Source organism: Rhinoraja longicauda, chromosome 10 (genome assembly GCF_053455715.1).
Source record: "Rhinoraja longicauda isolate Sanriku21f chromosome 10, sRhiLon1.1, whole genome shotgun sequence".
Classification (NCBI taxonomy): domain Eukaryota; kingdom Metazoa; phylum Chordata; class Chondrichthyes; order Rajiformes; family Arhynchobatidae; genus Rhinoraja; species Rhinoraja longicauda.
In genome coordinates, this window is record NC_135962.1 from 15,118,588 (window position 1) to 15,135,504 (window position 16,917).

Below are 16,917 nucleotides of genomic sequence, written 5' to 3' on the forward strand. Positions count from 1 at the left end.
ATTTATTTATATTTTGTGATTGTTTCAAGACCCCTCACAAAAATGAACTTTATGCAAATCAATGAATACTGGATTGATTTCTACTTAAGAAAATAAAGTCTTTGTAAATTCTGTCCAACATCAATTTGTACTTTAAAAATTGCTTTAATACACACCCAAAGAATTCATTTTTATTCCCAAATCCCTTAATTTATCGATCCATGTCTAATTCAGTTAATTTAATATGTATTATTTAATGAATTATTATTTAATCAATATTTACAACAGCTTCAACAAACTAAATGACCAGCAATCTAATTGCTTCCATAAATTGTTATCTGTAGATACTCTGCCTCGAATGTATTCTTTCTTTTTGACTAAAGGACACAAACTGCTGCAATAATTCTACAGGCCAAGCAGCATCTCCAGAGAACATGGATAAGTAAAATTTTGGGTTGAGACCCTTCTTCAGACTGATAACAGTAAAAAAAAAACAATTTCATGCCTACTGATTTAAAACATGGGTTTCTGCATCCGTTGTTCGTACAAGCAAAACCATGAAGATTTGAGGACCTATCCATCTCTCTGCCTTTGTCGCCATGCTACCTCTGACAATTTAAACCATAAACATTGAGAAGAACTCCCATAAACATATAAGAGCCAAGACCAAGAATCAAGAAGGTTTAAGTGCCATATGCACCAACAATGGAACAATTTATTTCCTACTTGCAGCAGCACAACATATCTGTTAACAATACTCATGGATAATTTATAATTAACAAAAGTTCAATAACTTATAGTGCAAAACAAAGAGCCCCAAAATGTCCAGAGAGCAACTAAAGACACTCCATAGTTCATCATTGAGGTTAGAGGTGTACAGTGTTAAAGAGCCCGATGGTTGTTGGGAGGAGCTATTCTTGAACCAGGTGGTCACATTTATCAGACTCCCATACTTTTTTCCCCAATGGCAGGAGTGAAATGAGAGCAAAGCCAGGGTGGTATTGGGTCTTTTGAAGATGCTGCTTACTTTCCTGAGGCAGTGCCACCTAAGATCCCTTTCATGGTGGGGGGTCAGTACCCATGATGGACCAGGCAGGTCCATCACCTTTTGTAATCTCCTTTGTTCCTGAGCATTCAATTTGCTGAACCAGGCCATGATGCAACCAGTCAATATGCTCTTGATTGTACATTCTAGAAGTTCAAGAGAGTATTAACCTAAATCTCCTCAGTACTCTATAGAAGTAGAAATATTGATGGGGCTTCTTTCTGATTGCATCAATGGATTGAGCCAAGTACAAATCTTCAACATGCACATCTGCTCGCGGATAAGCTGGAATTCCCTTGAGAAAATCCAAAGCAATGTGCTGCCACAAATCCCGTTGTATTGCCATCAATTCCACCTCAATCACAAAACACTCTCAGGCTCCTTAATATTTCCTAGCTCAGTCCAGCAGCTGCTGAATATATCGTCTATGCCTTATTCAATTCCAGACACCTGTTCAATGTCCTTCTGGCTGGCTTCTAATTTCTCGTCTTCCATAATTTCACTTCCCCTTTCCATGACCCCATCCTTGGCTCAGTCAAACCTTTGCACGTAGGTTTTCTCAATGTTTTATAATAGTGGCACAGCTAGTGCATCTTTTGCCCCTCAGTTTCAGTGATCCAGGCTCAATCCTGATGTCCATTGCATGCTCTCCATCAATTTGTGGGGTTTTCCCAGGTATTCCAGCTTCCTTCTGCAAACCAAAGATGTGTGTTGGCAGGATAATTGGCACCTATAAGTTGTTTCTTTTTAGTGGTAGCGTTTCAGGCGAGTTGATGAAAATGATGAGAAAAAGTCATTACGGATGACATTACGAGGCAATGGAATTGATCAGCCAAAATGTTTCCCTTCTGTACCATTATGAAATCAGGAACAAATCATTACTTTTCAGTTCCACATGATTTTGGTCAGGTGTTTGTACATAACTCCCAATATTTGTACTAAAAGAGCAATTTTTTCGTGGACCTGGAAGAAGCACAAAGTAATGGATCAATGGTTGCCACAGAATCATTCGTTGTGGGAAATGGAAATGTAAAAACCGTCGAGATGCTTCTCTGGGCTCGGGGAACGTTGACGAGAAATCTATTCCAAAGACCAGAGCTTGATGTTGACCCGAGCAAAAGCTTCCCTCACTGATGTGTGTAAAATTATGAATAGTTCATGCAAGTACAAGAAATTAATAACAGGCAGCACTCAATATAATTTTTATAAGCGTGTTAAGAAGCCAAATCTGATAAAAAATATTTTGCGACTGGGTTGGTCGAAAATATGAACAATCCATACAATGATTCACCTTTTATGGAACTTGGAACTGAAAATAATTAATATGTGACCAGTGTTCACTGCAATGCAAATAAGTACTGAATAACTGACTTTTGAGGAGGAACAAAGAAAAACACATAAATCAAGCCACATTTGGAATATTGTGTGCTGTTCTGGTCACCCCATTGGATGAGAAGGCTTTGGATAGTGTGCAGAAGAGGTATACCAGGATACCACCTGGATTAAAGATTAATCCAGAGACTTGACTTGATAAACTTGGAATATTTTCTCTGGAGTGTCAGAGGCTGAGGAGAGAGAGACCTTATAGAAATTTATAAAATTATGAGGGGCATAGATAAGGCAGAATCTTTTTCCAAGGGTGGCAATGCTATATACTAAAGGCCATAGCTTTAACGTCAGAGGGGGAAAGTTGAAAGGAGATGGTGGGGCAATTTATTTTTTAATTTAGTGAGTGATAAGTGTCCACTTCCACCAGTGATGGTGGTAAAAGCAGATATGACAATGGTGCTTAAGAGGTTTTCAGGTATATCTATGAAGATGCAGTGTAGGGAAGGATGTGGATGAGATGCAGGCTCTATTTGGCATCATCTTTGACATTGCTGGGCAAAGGGACTGTACGTGTTTTATGGTCCAAGTTGAAATGTAAAATTTTGGGTCGTATTTAGTTTATTTCTAGTTAAATTACTTGGATTTAGTTGGACATACAAGGCACCTACCCATTCAAAACACTGGGACAAATCTTGAGCTGCTCCAAGCTGATCGGTTGCCTGTCCTTGGACCGTGCCATTTCTTCCCCGTGATCCCAGGTGCAATCAGGATAGTGTGCAACTTGGATGGGAACCTGCAGATGATGTTATTTCCTTGCACCTACTACCCTTGGTGGCAGAGACTGGAGGTGTAGGAGGATCTATCGAATAAGTCCGAGCGAGTGACCAGCTCCCAGCACAACACAGCGTGCTGTAGCACAGCTCATCAGTGGGTGCTCACATTCCCAGAATGACTTTGACTGCCATCAAGTCCCAGTACCCAGAACCCACCACTACTAAAGCCATCACTAAAATTTCAGCTGTGCAGATATATTTGATGTTCATACAAAAAGGCTTCAGGAAAATACATTTAAAAATATTTCCAAAATGGAAATGTTAACAAGCACTTTATTAAATACATTTACACTGATGAAGATGTTGAAGTATCATTCTATGGTAGCTGTTTATTCCCATTGATTTTAATGAGATCGCTGTATTTCCACGACCTCAGTGGGCAGACATGCCCATGAGAGTGGCTAATCTGCAAAAGTTGCACTCTCTCCTGGACTTAATGGGATGTCCCACCAAAGGAAACTGGCTGTTAAGGTGTTTTACAGCGGCATATGCCAACTTTCATGCTACACCCATGGAAACTGAAGTTGTCAATTGATTAAACCAATAAAGAATCTCAGAGGTGCTAGTATCCTGGGCAGAAGATTCATTGCCTTATAAATCTATTTTTAAAATCCTATATGCAACCTGTAGTGTGCATATTGAAATATTCGTAACTGGAAATGGTTCTTTAATTTTCTCTCTACAGGAAATTAAATAAAATGAGCTGCAATTATTCCAGGTACTAATGATACTGCAACATACCAATGCTCTTGTATCGTATCAAGTCATTTGTTATCCATTTGTGAGAGATACTTCCTTTGCTTTTTTCAGGAATACTGCAGTGACTATTTAAAGAACACATTTATATTTTTCAGTGCAAACTCTCCAAACTCTCTTCCATGCTGTATAAACCTTTCCCGTCACAATTACTTCACTCCCAATGTCCCCATTCCAAAAACTTAACTAACTGACACACCACGTGCTCCTGATCACAAATATCCATCTATTGAAACTGTTCACCTTCCAACCCCATTGCAAAAGCAGGCCCTTTTCAGTCGAGACAGTTCACACTACAATCAGGCACACCTTGACACACCACCACTCATGCTTGAACTTGGCCCCCGTTCTAAGTGGCACATCATGTTGTTGGTGAAATATCCATAGCTAGTGGGCCTTACAAGCATGGTGATCACTGATGAACTGCTGCACTGCCAGTCCAGTGCCTATTGAGTGTATCAGAAACAATTCTGAGTAATTTTAATTTGCTCGCTGCAGTACTGTCTATCTACTAAATGCTGAAACACCATCCAACTGCACCCCAGCACACTGCCTGATATTGTTGCCAATAAACAATGATTTTTGAAGGGAGTCTCTCTGATCTACTTGTCTTATTGCAATATTCAAAAGGAGACATTGAAAGGTTTGTTCTATAACCAGTGTTGCAGTGCTAATTTTTTAGGTGGCTATAACTTTCATATACTATCAATGGTCCCACTTCTCCAGTTCAGTTCACTTGACACTCTTAACTGATAATCCTTGCTCTTTCACCATCCTTACCACTTCCCAAAATACAGACCAGGGCTATCCACTAGGCAATTACTTATTCATCAACATACGTGGGTGACAAGAATGGTTTACAAGCATCAGGTCAAAAAGATAAAACTGAATGGAAATAAGTAATCTGAAAAGCTTTAGTAAAGACCTCTTGAATATCATCATGATATTTTAGCCATCTATTTGTGAAGGTGATCTCTTTCTACATTCACATTAGAAGAATTCAATCTCTTTTGAATATCAAAGCTCTTTTGGGAAAAAATACCATGGTGTGATCTGAGGAAATACTGTACATCTGAAAATGTCATTACCTCAATAGATTGGGGACATCTTTGTAGACGAGAAAGTGGCTCATAGTTCAGCGAAATAAAGGGGGGAAATGCAAAATTTGGCAGTCACAACAGAAACAAGCTTAAATTAGGCTCCAATTAAGCAATTATGGAAAGCAGTAACCTGCTGCCAGCTTTACAACAACATGGGCCATTTTAATTATTTCCCTGCAGATGCTTTTCCACCCAAAACTCAGCCCTCTCAGCAAATTGCTAATCGTTTTCATTTATCAGCGATGACCAACTCCAAGCTATGGCAATAGTCTTGCAAATTGCAAATCAGAATACATTTCCCAAATGATTCAAGTCTCCTATTAAAATGAATGTGGTATAATGAAGGCTTCATCAATTATTGACCAACATCCTCACAGTCCCAGCTGGCACAATTTACCATCAATAATAATTAGCTCCGGGCACAATATGCTCAAATTTAATAGGTTCTGTACAAGAATATTTAAGGCAAAAAATACATTTTTGTGCAACAAAAATCATGCAATGAGTGCAACAATCTCACAATCAAAAAAAAATCAACATATATACAGTGTTGATTTAATCATAATCAATTTAAACGTAAAACAAATTCTCATTAATTTATATTGACTGGATTTGAAGAAAAAGTACAGAAGTCCTTTGTGTTTGAAAAACTGAGTTTACAATGGAGGAAATAAGCCATTAATGGGAGGTCAGTGTGCAAAATACATCTTCTGGATGCACTGGGACGCATCCTCAGTGATGTGACCTGGGGTCATCGGTTGTTTCAGGTCTCACAACATCAGACACCCTCGCCCAGGCGACCCAGCCGGGGTTGATCAGACCCCGACTTGCGTCCCAGCAGCAACTGCCCACGGATCAGCCCTCTTAATCCAAAGCCATCTAGTGGCTTTCTCTGCGGCTTCGCTTGCGGATTGAATGGCCCTCCTCTTCGCCAGCCCCGTAATACCCAACTGGTTGAGGACTTTGCAGAGTGAGCATCCTGTAAAGCCTCTACAGCCCACCTCTATGGGTTCATAGCATGTCTTCCAGCCACCGTCCCGGCACATCTCCACCAGCTCCTGATACTTTGCGCGTTTCCTCTCATTTGCTTCTTCCATACGCTCTTCCCAGGGCACTGTCAGCTCCAGAATGATCAGCTGTTTTGTCACTTCGGAGGTGATGATCATGTCTGGCCAGAGTGATGTTGCTGTGATGTGCTGTGGAAATTTCAGCTGTTTGCCCAGATCGACGTGCAGCTGCCAGTCAGTGGCCGTGTAGAGGAGGCCCGCCCTTGTTTTTGGTTGTGGGCGAGGCTTCTCTCCAGCTTTGACAAAAGTGATTGATTTCTTTGGGGCGTGGTGGTGTTACTGATGGCAGTGGCTATGCTCTCAGCAACCACCTTAAGCACCTGGTCATGGCGCCACTGATAGCGACCTTTCCCAAGGGACTTTGGGCAGCTGCTGAGGAGATGTTCTAATGATCCCCTTCCAGTGCAAAGTGGGCAGGAAGGTGTCACACTCTTTCCCCAGACGTGGAGGTTTGCTGGGCTTGGTAGGGCATCGTAGACAGCTTGGACGAGGAACCGGACGAGCTGGAAGTCTGCCTGCATGATGTTTGACCAGGTAATCCTGCACTGCGGTATGTTCTCCCACCTTGTCCACGCTCCCTGCTGCCTGAGCTCCACCGTCCTCCTCACACGCTCTTCCTCCACACCTGCTCGGATCTCTTCCTGGATGAGATGGTGTCTCTCCTTGCCCTGGGCTTTGCCAACCTGGGTCTTAGGGAAGTATCCCAAGCCCGCTCTGCCAGTTGCTATGACTCCCACCAATGCCTTTTGTCTTAGGTGTGACTCTGCCACCTCCACTACATTTTCCGCCCTCCATTTCCTTCCTGTTCTCACCTCGATGCCAGCCGATGACACCTTCTGGTCCCTGGAGTCCCTGTACCGTAGGGCTTCTCTTGTCCGTGCCACCATAAACTCTTCAGTGAGGCCACTGAATGGGAGCTGCAAGATGTTACTGGTCCCGTACAGTGCTGCACTGTTGAGGCTGCGGAGAAGGCCAAGCCACTCGCGAAGAAAGTCACTGATCTTCCTTTCGAGGGACTCAACTGTGGTCAATGGAACAGCGTAAACCAGGAGAGGCCACAGGACATGGGGCAGGATGGAATGCTGATAGATCCAGGCCAGATCCATTCTGATGTTTCACCCACTAAGACAAACTTCAGGCCAATCGCTCCCAACTCCAGGTTCAGAAATCTTCTACAACCTAGTTCCTGACCTTTATAAATTAGTTATTTCAAGCAAAACACATACAACCCAAGTAAGTCTGCTGTGCAATGTAGATATGCAGAGTGCTTTTAAAAAGTTTGAGATGCTCAACTGAAATATCAAGTAGTTATAAAATCCTGGACTAATTTCCCTCTGGTATCCAAAGCAGTGGTCGGTCGCAGTCGACTCAATGATCAATGCAAAACTGCTGACAGTCCAAAGAGGATTGTCCATCAGAAAGACTTCATGTTGATTTTAGTTCTATGTTTGATTTCCACCAGCTTCCCAAGCCTGGCTTGTGGGAACAAACAGCACTAGTACAGTTTTCACACAATGGAAACGCAACCTGCACATTCATTACCATAGCAAGCAATGTGTCAAATCATAGAGCTTTACATTTCACAGGACCATAAATGAAATAAACATCGACGTTATTCTAATTTGTAATATACCGGAGATTGTTTGTGGGAAAGCACTTATGTATGAAGAAGTGAAAGCACTCTCCCCCCCCCCACCCCTCCCCCTCTCTCCCCCCCCCCCTGAAAACCCGATAGCTTCATCAGGAATTAAATTTGACACTATTTTAGCCCATATTACTGATTTTTCCCTCTATGCAAAGAAATCACGTTGAGATTCCTTTCACGTAACCGCCAAAGTAAATACAAAAAGAATTAAATTACAGGAAAACACATCACCTACCACTAAAAATACACATTAGCGGTTACATGAGAACAGTAATTTGCTTTTCCACGGTAAACCAAGAGTCAAAGAACCGTATGGTGATCATTTATTGATATTGACACCCATAAATTTTATGGCATGTTAAATCCACAAGAGCAATTGGGGTTTTACATGACTCTTTATAAGCGAGTGGGAAAATGTATTCACTGAATTTAAGTTCTCATCGGCTAATTGCACACACTGCTAAAGCGCAGTAGTGCTTCTATTCAGTTTTTCCAGACTAAAGTTCTCAAGATTGTATTTAACTGCCACATTCTATTTCATATCTGCAAATGAGCCAGGCTGGGAATGCTTTTTTTTCTCTTCAGATCAACAGGACCCAGTAAGGCGCCCAAGTACTACGTTGAATCTCCTCATACAGTGATTACTGTCAGTCACCAAAAAACAGTCATGCTGATAAATCTACAGTAGCTTTTATATTGGAGCTACATGAACCATAGAGCTGCAGGAAATACTTCTAGACTGAAAGGAAGGAGGACTGGTTTTCTACTGAATATTCCTGGCTGTCACTAGTCTTATTGTGGCAATGGCAAAAGTGACAATTCCCTTCTTGGGCAAATGTTCAGTTAGCAGATTCACCAGAAATCCTGAGATGTAATTTTAAAACAGTTTAAAAAGTGTGCCAAAAACAGATGGTTCCAGGGCCTTAGAAATTGTGCTGCACCTACTTTTTGCGACAAGATACACTGGTAGCCAGAGTCAAAGTAATATAGCACAGAAAATACTTTAGCCCACTACATCCATGGTGACCTTCTTTGTCCATCCACACTAACCCTAGTAGAATTATGTCCTTTGATGCATTGCTGAATTTAGTGCCTGTCTGAATGCCTCTTAAACATAATAACCGCATCTGATTTTGCTGCTTCCCCTGGCAGCATGTTCCACAAATCAACTATGCATCAAAATAAATAATACCCTCATATCCTTTTGAAAACAATTACCTCTCACCTTAAAATAAGCCTTTTTTTTTGACATCCCTACCATAGGAAAAAGAAGTTGACTGTCTTCTGCTTTCTAAGCCACTCATGATCTTTTATACTACCACTCAGTGCCTTTCTAGTGACGGTATATGCCAGCAAGGCATACTGGAACCATTGCAAAGTTAAAAACTAGATTTTCAGATTTTTTGAATTTTTTATAACTGTAAAAAGATTTACTCCAGTTTTTTAAAAATTAATTAAATTAGGCATCCAGGCCATTAAACAGCTTAAAGGGCGACAGACTCCCATAGACACCAAGCAATGATATGCTTGCCAGCACCTTTTTGTCTACAATAACACCACTTCCACCAGGTCACCCCTTGGCCTCCTTCATTCCTGGAAAAAATCTAGCCGAATTATCCATTCTCTCCCCGTTACTAAAGTTGTCCAATTCAGACAACACTGGTAAATCCCCAATTTTTAATTCTCAAAATTTCAGACACTGCTCGGACCACCATCCATCACTATCCACCTATCCAGCCATCTCCCAAGACCAGATGCTCTTCCCACATCATTCGCATTTCCCCTCTCAAACACACTACAATCTGGTTTTGTGCTGTCGCTCCTGCTGCCTCAGTACAAAGGCAGAGCTAGTGTCGGAGATTAACATTTGTAGGAAGTGAGCGGGGTCAGGGGGGAGGGGAAGCTGAGATGCAGGAAAGAAAAAGCAAAAAAAGGCAGCAGCAAGTGCAGAAGAGAAAGAAGATGCAGCAGCTTGACCTCTTCCAGGAGGTGTGAGGGTCCACAGTAAGAAAGTCAACCGTCTTGATCCATTTATTTTGCCCCTGACGACATCATGAATAGATCACCAAGCAAAAATCTAGTCTCCTCCACCAATGAGGAACATACTTGCAAGAGTGTTGAGCTAAAGATCACTATACTGATTCCTCAGATGGCAGCTTTGTCCTATGATGAGTGATGAAGAGCACTGGATCTACATGCACCAGTTTAGAAGGGATGAGATGCGCTCTAAGTGAAATAGACAAATTTTTCAAGAGACTTAACAGGATAGTTGATGCTCACCTGGGACCAGGGTCAAAGGCATTAAAATAAGGGTTAGCCATTGCGGACTGAGACGAGAAGAAATTCTCTCATTCCGGAGTATCAAGTCTTTGAAATTCCCTATTCTTGAAAGCTATGGAGACTCGGTCATTGAATACATTCGAAACGGAGGCTGATTCTTAATATCAAGATTAAAGGTCAGAGCTTGGTTGAATTCATTGCATGCTATCAGGTCACGCTTAAGGTAGTACTTACATCATGCTCTTTCTCTCCTCCCTCTTTTTACCTGCTCTACCCATCCTTCCCTCTTTCTACCTTCTTTCCTCTTGCTTCCTTTAAAAATATTAGTATATCATTAATATTTACAATGTATTACAACTGCAATTATTTTATACAAGTACACAAGTAATCAATTTTTCAATCATTTGACAATGCAGGTTATACAGTATGCTGCATCAATATGCTGCACATTGCAATGTAAAGTTGCCAATAATCAGAGATCTGTTTATGTCTTCAGTGTCAGAGATTCTTCTGCATACTGTTTCATGTTTAAATATCCCAGGATTGTGATTAGAAAATAAAGTCTCATCGTAAAAAACTCTGTTACTGGGGGGCTGACACCACTGAAGTTTTGAACCGAGGGGAAAGAAATGAGGGTTGAGCTAAAAGGGTATTGGGACAAAATTGGGCTGAAGCACTTTTGACTATATTGTTCAGCCAATTCAATTTTATCGTAACACCCGCAGAATGCTTGGATGAATGAGAAATTTGTGTTAACTAGATTGTCAGTTATAAGAACAAGTGAAATTTCTTCCACTACCTCATTTTGGTCTCAATATATTCCAGAAGATTGAGTTGGACCGAATGCAACTGGAAATCTGCTTCCTCTCAGTAGATACGAGCAGCTTATCCATCAGGGATCAAACACACGTGTGCGCGTACATACATGCTTCAAAATACTTCCCATTGCACTGATGTCATGTAATTTACAGGGAACATTCCACTCCCATAATAAAGAGTGCAAGGTATTCCAGAGAGTTAATAAATAATGGCCCTCCAATTTACTTATGGAAATCCTCTGTGTGTCTCATAATATGATTAACTATAAATAAGTGATGAGCTACCCCACATCAACAGCTTCTGGTTAGATGTGTACTTTGTTACAAACTCAGTCGCAATTAAAGGAATTCTACTTATCAGTGTAAGTCTCATGATATAACCTTCTCAGAAATTGTCCGTCATCACTTGCTTTCCTGCTGAAGAGCAAAAATTCACAGGACTTAATGTTTGCGAGTAGCTCTATAATTTTTCAGTCAATTAATACCAGCAATTTTTTTTTCAGTTCACTCCACCGATCTCCAAGGCTTTGTGCTGATTGCTGAACTATAGTTCCATTCATAATAATTATCCCCACTCTGATATTCCCAAAGCACAGTTTTTGTCTGAGTTCAGAGCTGCCAACAGACTGCTGAGTTTTCGGCACATCCTTGAAGAAAGCATGTGACATCCCCAGACCCATAACATTCCAGATGAAATCAGAGAATGGAGGCCAATTATAGTGCTCCATCACAAACTATGTTCTGCATTTGCCTAGCAAACAGTTAGCGATGGTGGCACGGTGATGCAGATAATCAATCTGCTGCCTCATAACTGCAATAACCCAGTTTCAATCCAGAGCTTCAGTGCTGCCTACAAAGAGCTTGTGCATTCTCCCAGCAACTTTGTGGCTTTCTTCGAGGTGCTTCGGTTTCCTCCTACATTCCAAAGATGTGCGGGTTAGAAGACCAATTGGCCACGAATTGTTCAATATGCATATATATGTGGCAGAATCAAGGAAACTTTGATGGGAACCTTTGTGGGGAGGAAATTTTGAATTAGTTTGTCAGATTAGTGCAAATAAGATGCTTGATTGTGTGGTCCAAACTCATTGGAACTGGCCTGCCTCATTTATTCTCTCACAAATTGTTATGAAAAGTTAACTCCGCCTGGGAATGGTGATCCTGATCAAGAATTCGATGGGAGTGTACAATATGCAAAAAAGGTGTACAGAGAGATGGCTCAACAGAGTGCCATTTCTGAAAATGGGGTGAAGACTAGCCAAGTCTTCCCATAAAACATTCATGGCCTTCCAATCTCCCACAAGCACACTCTAAAAAGCAAATTGTACATGGAACAAGTTATTTTAAACAAAAAACACAGAGGGACTACAATATTTACATTACCATAAGTAGTAAGATTGGGACCGCCAATCTGGCCAGTGAGTACCTTGGTGAATACAGAAGAGTGGGGAAGCAAGCAGCAACTTTTGGATGATTGCTCACAGAACTATATGCATTAACAAAATATGTGGGAGGTGGAGGAGGAAGTGCAGAAGAAATAAGACGACCAATATCATATTTGCTCTTGGTCACCAGCCAGTTGGAAAAGCGTATCCTTAAGTACCAGAGATTGGAAGCAGCTCGACATCTGTCGGAATTAGTGAGTTCACAATAGTGAGTACTTGAGTACAGCAAGCCTGGAAGTATTTGTGGATATGTTGCCACAACAACCTAGTTCCTGGAGAAGAAAGCAAAAATAAACCATTCATTCATTCGTTTTACAACCAAGGACATCACTGGCAAGACCAACATTAATTGGACATCTCAACGGATACTTTCAACTGCTGCAAATCTACAGATGTAGGTACCCTCTGAAGAGTTTTTTTGAGATGAGGGGTGGGGTGAAACTAAGCAACAGTAAAGGTGCAGCAAGATATTTCAAAATCAAATATATTGCTGTAACGCTGTTAGTGCTCTGAAAATTATAAACATAGAAAATAGGTGCAGGAGTAGGCCATTCGGCCCTTCGAGCCTGCACCGCCATTCAATATGATCATGGCTGATCATCCAACTCAGTATCCCGTACCTGCCTTCTCTCCATACCCCCTGATCCCTTTAGCCACAAGGGCCACATCTAACTCCCTCTTAAATATAGCCAATGAACTGGCCTCAACTACCTTCTGTGGCAGAGTATTCCACAGATTCACCACTCTGTGTGAAAAAAAACGTTCTCATCTCGGTCCGAAAAGACATCCCCCTTATCCTCAAACTGTGACCCCTTGTTCTGGACTTCCCCAACATCGGGAACAATCTTCCTGCATCTAGCCTGTCCAACCCCTTAAGAATTTTGTACGTTTCTATAAGATCCCCCCTCAATCTTCTAAATTCCAGTGAGTACAAGCCGAGTCTATCCAGTCTTTCTTCATATGAAAGTCCTGCCATCCCAGGAATCAATCTGGTGAACCTTCTCTGTACTCCCTCTATGGCAAGAATGTCTTTCCTCAGATTAGGAGACCAAAACTGTACGCAATACTCCAGGTGTGGTCTCACCAATGCCCTGTACAACTGCAGCAGAACCTCCCTGCTCTTATACTCAAATCCCCTCGCTATGAATGCCAACATACCATTCGCTTTCTTCACTGCCTGCTGCACCTGCATGCCTACTTTCAATGACTGGTGTACCACGACACCCAGGTCTCGTTGCATCTCCCCTTCTCCTAATCGGCCACCATTCAGGTTGTGAGTGCTTGTACCTAGAATGGGAATTATTCTCATGGCCATTTAAACAAACGATCGAGTTTTAAAATTATAACATCTTCAGATTCATCCATCACATTTCAGGATTTCCAATACTCAGAAATGCCTACTTGTGCATCTTGTGCATTTGCAGTTTTAATCTGGTATTAAAATCAACCTCTGGCAGCCATGCCTTTAATTGCCAAGGCCCTAAGCTTCCCTCCCTAAATTCTCTCTCTCTCTATCTCTCTCTCTCTCTCTCTCTAACCCACATTACCCACCATTCAGGCCAGAAATAATGAGTGTCAAATTCTGTTTGATAAATTGTTACATGAATATGAAAAGATTTTACTACATTAAAAGAATTTGATCGTTGCTGTTGTGAATAGCAAGAAGAAAGTTATAAAAAGCTAAAAATCTTGTGTGAAATTCGAATGAGTTTAACTTAGAAGGCTTATCAAATTCTGGTTTCTCTCCCACATGAAGATTTATTTAATACAAGAAATAGCCATTCCTTTTGAAGTTGTACAAATCTCTGGTCAGATGGCTGCATTGCATTCAAGGCACCACATTTTGACGATAAAAATCTTTGAGAAAATCATTTTACCCGAGATAATACCGGGATTAAAAATTACATTTCAAAATAGACTGTGTACACTAGACCTATTTAATTGAGTGCAGATGACTTGAGGGATGCTCTAATTGAAGAGTTTAATATGACGACTAATAGAATTAATAGAGCACAGACACAATAACCGTTTCCTCTGGTGATGCATTACAACACAAAAAGATACCACAAAATTACAGCTAGCCCTGTTCAGCAATGGTATCAAAAATACACCACTCCACACAGAAGATAGTGGAAAATTGAAATGTTTAACCCCCCTCCCCCCCAACCACCTACAAAAAAAAGCAATGGAATTAGGATATTAGAAGGTTGGAATATTTCACAGAGGAGAACGGTAGCAGAAAGGCAAACCTAGGTTAAGGAACAAAATGGCCTACGTCTGTTCCTCGTGAACAAATACATACAACCATGAATACCTAACCGGCTTCGTGAAATACACACCAATGATTTAACTTGGGTTAACTGAGTGTTAAAATAATAAATATTGTTAACATAGTTCCAGAGCCCTGGAACAATATTAATCCCTTCAATCAACATCACAAGAACATTCCATTTATTCATTCAGCATGCTGCTGTTTATGAGGGTTTGCAATGTGCAAATTGGCAATATTGTCCACAAATCAAAAATTCGCCAGGAGTACTTTGGGCCAACTGAAGACTGCAAAATGGCCAACTAAATAAAGACATATACTTTCCATGTTGGTTTTTTTTCCCCCAAGGTCAAGGTTAGTTTATTGTCACATTTACCAATTAAGGTACAGTGACATTTGATAATACTAATAAAAATAACGAAACGAAAGTGGGTACAACCTTTGTGATACATAGATAATGCTCCTGCACCTGTGTTGCCAGCAACTACACTAACACTTTGGCATGGGAGCAAGGTGGTTTTCAGTATCCACCAATTGCTCTATTTGAAGTTTCATCTTGCATAACAAAGCCTGACTTCATTATCTCCTCACCGCTACTAAAAGGCTTCAATGTAAAATGGTGATTGTGTTGCAATACAGACAAAGGCTGCAAATTAAACATCTGAAATGGCAATTGATTCACAGAATAGAATAAGAGTCCAATTCAGTCGTTCTGCCACCAGTGAGAAAAACTCTAGACTACATCTGATCCCACTTTTATTATCCAAATTTGGTTATCCAAATATTTAAAAAGTGGAAGTTTATACAAAGGGCATAATAATAAATACCTACCTCTCATAAAGTTTGTTGCAAATTGGTTTTACATGGCACAGAACCATTATTTGGATTTATCGAGTTGGTAATGAGATTATTAGTCATATAAAAAGCTATAAAGGATGTAAATTTCCCCATCAGCGATGCTACATGGTTTTAAATAAACTTTGAAATAAACCATGATTAATCAGGGTCATTTAGTCAGCCTTGCTTAGAAGAAATAGTATATTTAATCAATTTTTAAGATCCATAAAGAAATCTCATAATTACAGATTTAATTTTTTTTCACATCATATTTTGCAATCTTATGCATAAACCTTGGAAAATATGCTGCAATAACCAAAATGGTAATAATGAAATTAAAAATACTTAAAAATATAAGTCAAAGCAAATTCTTAATATTTGACTTTCTCAAAGTATCCAGAGAAATATTGAATTTGAAAAGAATTTCAGTTCAGTTTAGTTTATTGTCATGTGTACCGAGGTACAGTGAAAAGCTTTTGGTGCGTGCTAACCGTAATTACAATCGAGCCATTCACAGCGTATAGATACATAGAAACAAAGAAAATAGGTGCAGGAGAAAGCCATTTGGCCCTTCAAGCCAGCACCGCCATTCATTGTGATCATGGCTGATCATCCACAGTCAGCAACCTGTGTCTGCCTTCTTCCCATATCCCTTGATTCCACTAGCCCCTAGAGCTCTATCTAAAGGCCCTGTCCCAGTTAGGCATTTTTTAAGGCGACTGCCGGTGACTTTCATAATCGTAGCAGGTCGCCGAAAAAATGGTGACTGGACCCCCCCTACGACAATGTCTACGACAAACTACAACAACCTACCACCTAGTCGACGTCAAGCTACGGCAAGCCACCAAAAACCGGCAACCCGATTGTCGCAAGTAGAATGTCCACGTACGACCACACCTACAACAACCTACCACCACAGAGGCGACAACCGAAGAAAACCTATGTCCACCCGTGACAAGCTATGACCCTGAAGACTGAAGACAATTCACATTTCACCCACCTTCCCTATAAAAGGGGGTGTACGGTGGGGTTTCCAATCATTCTGCATCATGACTATTTGAAAGTGATGCCATGAGAAACTACTCTGAAATACAATAACTTCATACAACAATTTTCCGTCAAAATGTCAAAAATTTCCTTTATTGATATACAAACTTTTTTTTTTTTTTAAAAGGTTGATAAGTACATACAACAGTGCATACAAAAATATTGTAATAAACTTCAATAAATTTCAATAATCTTCAAACTTTAAAATTCAAACTTTAAACAGAATATAAGTGCAAAAACATACAAAACCTAACATCATTTATGGACACATTACACTGATGGATGATTAGATCAAGTGCACACTTGGAATTCGCCGAAGTCAGTACCGGCGACAACCTTAATCACCTGGAGACAACCTACTTCACCAGTCGACAACCTGGTGACAACCTACGACAGCGCCCACGTCAGGAGACGTCAAGCTACGGTCATTGGCGTCAAAACAACAGTCGCCGAAAAATTTCATGCCT

The 16,917-nt window shown here is 40.6% G+C and overlaps 1 protein-coding gene across 7 annotated transcripts in view; it reads right to left on the bottom strand.

Moving 5' to 3' along the window:
• Positions 1–16,917, bottom strand: part of sipa1l1 (signal-induced proliferation-associated 1 like 1) — a 296,284-nt gene that overhangs the window by 229,819 nt on the left and 49,548 nt on the right. The gene's annotated exons all lie outside the window — the stretch shown is intronic.